Below are 6,312 nucleotides of genomic sequence, written 5' to 3'. Positions count from 1 at the left end.
AGCTGAAAAACAAGGTGTGTAAATGTGAGTTCAAGATTATGTGAAGATGTTCTGAGCAGCAAAGCATAAATTATATAATTTAGCGTTACAGCTAACGGAGGCTACTTGTCATCCCTCAGGCCCACAAATGACACTGTAAATTGTTGGTCAAATGGAAATCTGCCTCTGTCCTCAGTCAGACATCTCACCTTGGCTTACCTGCTGGCCTTTACTCACAAGAAAACCGTTCTCTGCTTGGCTAGAGAGAGAGTAATGCTGATGGAGGACAGAAGCAGTCACAATGATAAAGACATTTAATTTAATGTGAATAACCTGGTAATCGATCAATCGTATAGAGACCCCATGATGGGTTGATGATACTATCAGTTAGTTGGTTTGCATCTACAGTTTGCATTCACAATGAACTAAAAACGTATTGCTCTCTTGTAATGCACAGGTGTCTGTGTTGTCATTGATTTCAGGTTCCCTTTCCCTCAGTTCTTCAAAGGCCTGCTACACACTCACGTTTTGTCAGAAAAAACAAAGCCTGCAAACACTATACAAGAGATGTTGTGAGCTTGCCTTTTTCTTCAGCATCAACAATCCGCATTCCAAGGGGAGACTCAAGAGCAAATTTGGCACGAGATGGCCTTATTGGGAAGATCTCCGTTAACACCAACAAACAGCCAGCTAGGTTACACGAGTATGAAAGTATACCGAGCGGTATGATGTCCCAGTGGAGGTGGTGGCTGTGGCTGGCCCCGGTGTGTTATTGTAGGTGGTGGGAGCCTGAAGAGACATTAGCAAAATATTAGCAACATTATATTTCATGTGTTTTTAATATTTATATGCCCAGCAGTCAAAAACCAGGGTTGAGATTGGCAAAGGACAAAAAAGCAGGAAAAAAAGAGAGAGAAATGTTATGCTTTTTTACAGTATGCACTCTGGTACCTTATTCACATTAAATGAAATGTCTTTATCATTGTGACTGCCTCTGTCCTCCATCAGCATTACTCTCTCTCTAGCCAAGCAGAGAACGGTTTTATCTTGTGAGTAAAGGCCAACAGGTAAGCCAAGGTGAGATGTCTGACTGAGGACAGAGGCAGATTTCCATTTGACCAACAATTTACAGTGTCATTTGTGGGCCTGAGGGATGACAAGTAGCCTCCGTTAGCTGTAACGCTAAATTATATAATTTATGCTTTGCTGCTCAGAACATCTTCACATAATCTTGAACTCACATTTACACACCTTGTTTTTCAGCTCACTAGTTTAGTTAAGTTAGCCTTGACAAGAATCCAATGCTACGTGATTTGGAAAACATACTTACCAAGGTGGCCTGTGGTGGCCCTGAGGTGGTTGCTGTCGCTGTTGAAAAATGTTGTATAGCCGTTAATAAAAACATTTAGATTTAACATTTAGATTTAGATTTAGATTTAACAATTACATTTAGATTTAACATTTAGATTTAGATTTAAATTTAACATTTAGATTTAGCATTTAGATTTAACATTTAACATTTAGGTGTAACATTTCATATTTGGATCTAATTATTTAAAAGATCTCTAAGTTGACAAATATTGTTGTAAATGTGCAAAAAAGTGACCCTCAAAAATTCATACCAGTTTTTTAAACATTGTTTGAAGCTAAATGTGACAAAATGTTGCTGTTATTTTCAGCGTGAGCCGCTTTACGAACGGCACCCCATATAACTTCCCCTACAGCCTCTCTAATTCCTCTCTTAAAAAAGAGCAATGGAGATGTTTTAATAAATTACAAAGCACGTTGTGAACAAAAAACAAAGAATTGTCTCCATCTATTTCCAGACTTACAGACACATTAGATCATAGATATCATCATAAATCATAGAATGAATTAAAATCAAAAAACATCCGATGAGAATTTTCATTCACGTGGGTATGTTATACTGAAAGAATCCTATATCATAACATATATACACAGCAAGTATCGTTGTGAAACAGAACTAGTTAAGCTTAAGCCGCTTACACACGATCCGTGATGAAACCACTCTGCGCTGGCTGTGCCATTGTTTCTGGGGAGAGCGGTGGAGACAATTTGGAGGAAGCGCTCCCATTGGAGTGGTGCACTGCTCGCAGTTTTACCTCTGATCATGTGTATCAATTTCGAAAAAGTGATAGTTGACTTTTGGTTTCACAGGGGACAAAAACCCCGGTCTCCTGAGTGAAAGCCCCACCACCCCAACCTGCCTCCTTATGTGGAATTTGGTGTTCTTATACTTTGCCACCTCGCTTACATGTTATCTCTCGCAATAATTACTACGGCCATGAGAGGTCAACGCCAAACAACAAAAATAAATATGAGTCATGAGCTGCTTGCACAATCGACCTATAGGGTCGTTTTCTGGGTAAAGGACGGGTTGCAACAACAAGAACAAGAGCTAAATCTCATCAAAATTTGGAATTGCAATCATCCCATCAAACACTCAATATGATGGTTACTGAATTTCACAAATATACTGCCACAAAAAATACCACAAAATGTAATAATCTCTTCTGTGACAGAGTCTCAAAAAAGCCTTAAAAAGCAGGTACGCTGGTAAGCCGGTCAACACACAAAGATCCATTACCTGGTGTGCAGAACACAAAACACAAACCCCTGAGCCATGAGTCAGTGGTTTGGGTTTGAATGTACAGGATGTACATAATGTATGTAGGCCTATCCATGATGTCTTCAAATGTTTCTGGTATTACGTACAAATGTGTTTACATTTCTCGTGAGCCAAATGTTGCCTACAACCCACAGTGTTTTGTTGCCATCTGTTAATCAATGTGAGGGATCCATAATAGTGTGGGCAGGCATCTTATGGGAGTTGTCAGGTCTCACGAATATTCTGCCTGGTTGTGTACCACCCATATATAATATAGGAGCTGTGGGCACCCCATGTTGCAAATTGTTCTGGAATATAAGGCCATTTTAATGATTGCCCAGGACCATAATGACGGCATACTGAGGTGGTTCAGTATCCCACTTCACAGTCCGAACTTGGCAGCATTCAAAAGCAAATTGCCCTTGCAACAGTAGATGCAGTGTTGAAATAGGGCTGGTAATGTATGCCTTAGCCTATAAGAAGTGGCTCATTGAGAGTGAAAAGTGGAAATTGCATAAAATTGTAGATCATTTCTCTCCCTCTAGTCTCACTGCCCCTCCTCCCTCGACCCATTTTTCTCTGTCCTTCTGTGTATGAATGCAAAAGGCTATTCTAGATTAATGTATTGCTTTGATAGAGGGATCAATGCACCAACAAATTCCAATAAATCCAGGGAGGCAAATGACAGCATTCAATTTGGCTGCTTTAATTTTCTTAACTATGATTATCTGCATGAATGCTGGCATGACAGTGGGAAATTTACTGAATTTTTTTCACAGAATAATCCAATTATCGTCATTGAGGACAGCTTCACATTACTCTGCTAGCTGTAAGATCAATAAAAATTAATTATCTGCTGTTTCCATAGCCGACTACTCTATCTCATAATCTTGAGATATAACAGATTAGATAAAAGGATTTCAGTAAAATGTATCACTTATGATATTCAATTATTTGACAGTTTTTATAACAATTTGTCAGCTTTTAAATAGTTTATTTTATGTTTTGATATAAAATGTGAGTCCGTAAGCTTGTTTGCTCACAGTGTTATTCTACATTAGGGTTGCTAATGTGTGGGTGTAGTGCAATCTATAGACCATATGACACACATTGACACTGTGGCTTTGGTAGCTCTGGTAGGTGTCTCTATAGGCCTGAGTTAAGATTGTGATTCAGCAGTGCATATTCCTGAATCAAATTTGCAATCAAAGTACCACAAACAAACTGACACACACAACGAATTTCATCCTTAATAATTATTCAGTGACTCTACATTTCTGAAGTTATCATAAAAGATAGTCAAGTAACATACACCATTCACATTTTGTAGCTTCCTTTCCTATTTCTACCTTCCTCAACTTTGGTCCTGTTCTCTGGAACAAATTACCCGACCTGAGATGAGATCTGTCACTGTGTCAAATTCCAAAAGCAAACTGAAAACTTTTCTATTTTCTTAGGCTTTTGTTACTACTCCATGTTTTTTCTGCAGTGTATGGCTGTGTATTTCTTACTGTCTTTATTACTGTGATGTTTGCACAGGCATAAACACAATGAGTTTATTTGAAATGCATTGTCCTGTATAAAGAAAATTGCTTTTGTCCTTTCATGACTACACAACTAAGAAGAACACTCAATGTCAAAGCCTGCTAACATTCATCTAAACCACAAATACAAGTTTTTTTTATTATCAAAGTGTAGATCTAGTTAAAAAGATTAAAAAACAAAACAGAAAACCTATGAGGCTGCTTCAAGCAAATAACACATTTAGTAATGCTGTAGAGAGGGAGATCTGCTGGTCATCACCAAGTTGTCATCACACACATCACAGCATCAGACTGTTGTAAAATAACCACAGAAACATTGGTGCTTGGTTAATTATTTTGCAGTTTCTACTACAAATCAACAGCTGAAAACAGTTTACACAGCTCCACGAAAAATTGTGGAACACTTTATAGGCTACTTCTCTAATAACTGCATTAGGACCTGCCAGTCTTCATCCGGTGTCTCCATCCAATTCAGCGGTAACTGAGGTAACTGCACGACTCATTTTCTTTAATGAGTCTGGCCAGAGAGTTGCTTGGAGCTCCACATTTTTAATTACAATGGGCCTACAGGTAGGCGTGTGGTTGTGATGAGCAAGATGGTGCGATAGAGATTGCTCAGGTTCAATGTTATACAGCAGCGCTCCCAGAAATAAAACACTGTTATTTAGAAAATCCCCCGTTTCAATATGAAGATAAAAAAGGCAACAATTTTGTTTCCAGATTGTGAGCAATTATTTTTAGAAAGAAAGAAAGCCAGTCAAATCTAACTGAATTAAACTTTAAAAATATAAGCCTTGTGTTGAAAGGGGATGAAAGTAGTGAATAATAATTGCCACATCCATAATGCATGATAATTCCTTCTGAACTCACCCCTTGCCCATGTGTGCCACATGTGCGCCCTGTGAGCCTGACCACAATATTGCCAAAAGTGCATTTGGTACGCTAGCAATGGCAGGGCGCAGGTGGAGCCCTGGGGGAAGCACAACAAAAAGTCCATTCCTTTGCTATGTAGAGTCTGAAGATGGAACAAATACTGCTGCCTTCAGGTGGCTGTAAAGAGTGTAAACCAAAAGTCTTCAGTCATCCTGCCTCGCTGGCATTGATGTTTTAACCGAAATAAAACTTTTTTTGTCCTGTGTCATCACGTCAGCTGAAAACATGGAATAAAAATGGTAAGACGAACAAAACATGATTAAATGGGTTTAAGTGATTTCAGAGAAGTTTATATGGGTGAGTATGGTAATTGCAAGGTTAGCGATTCAATCCGGCCACATGTCAAAGTGTCCCTGAGCAAGACACTGAACCCCAAATTGCACCCCAGATGCTGTATAGTCAGCCATGCAGCATTAAAAACAGTGTATACATACTACATTAATGCGCCTGCGGGGGTGTATCGATAACATCTGCCTCTATGGATGTTGTTGCAGGAAAGGTTAACCCTCTCAGAAGGAGAACCCGGAAATTAGTAGGGGAAAATGGCCACGGTCCCTTTTTACATAGAGCCCACATACTATATTTTAGTGAGTGAGAAAGAATAGTTAATTTCTGCGCCATTATATTTATTCGTCCTACAAATTGCACTCTTTCTCATACTTGAACACAGCTGAATGGTGCATCAATACAAGCACTTGAACATTGTATTTTCATCAGAGATTTAAAAAGGATAAAATGATATTTCCACTGTGTGCCCCCCTCGCCAATGTAAGATGAGCTCCAGTTGTTCGTAGAGGGATCAACTGTTTGTCATTTTGCGCGTCAGAGCGGAGGAATGAAGCAACAGCTGCAGTGACTGCAGTAGAAACACGCTCAGTGAGATCCCCCTCAGCGCTCACTGTCAGATCCGCTACTAATCGCAGGTAAGCTATTTGTATCTGCCTTTACTTCAGATTCCTTCTATTCTCTCTTTCTCTTCCTTCGGGACAGTAACGAGGCAGGTACCTTTAATTAGGGGAAGCGATGACTGTGGAACCGTGTGAAAATGAAAGAGGAGGGTTAGAAGTTGAGAAAATAGAGCTGTAGGCTACTTTAGTATTACTGACGTCTTTTTTTCCTGCTGTTTAGTAATATTTCCCCTATTCTGTATTAATTTAGGATAATGACTGTTTGTGTGGTCACTTTGCATGCCTACCTAGAAGCTAAATAACGTGGTGTTTGGTCATT

The sequence above is a fragment of the Sander lucioperca genome, chromosome 7 (genome assembly GCF_008315115.2).
Source record: "Sander lucioperca isolate FBNREF2018 chromosome 7, SLUC_FBN_1.2, whole genome shotgun sequence".
NCBI lineage: Eukaryota > Metazoa > Chordata > Actinopteri > Perciformes > Percidae > Sander > Sander lucioperca.
The sequence above is the reverse complement of the archived record's forward strand: the minus strand, read 5'-3'. Positions refer to the sequence as shown.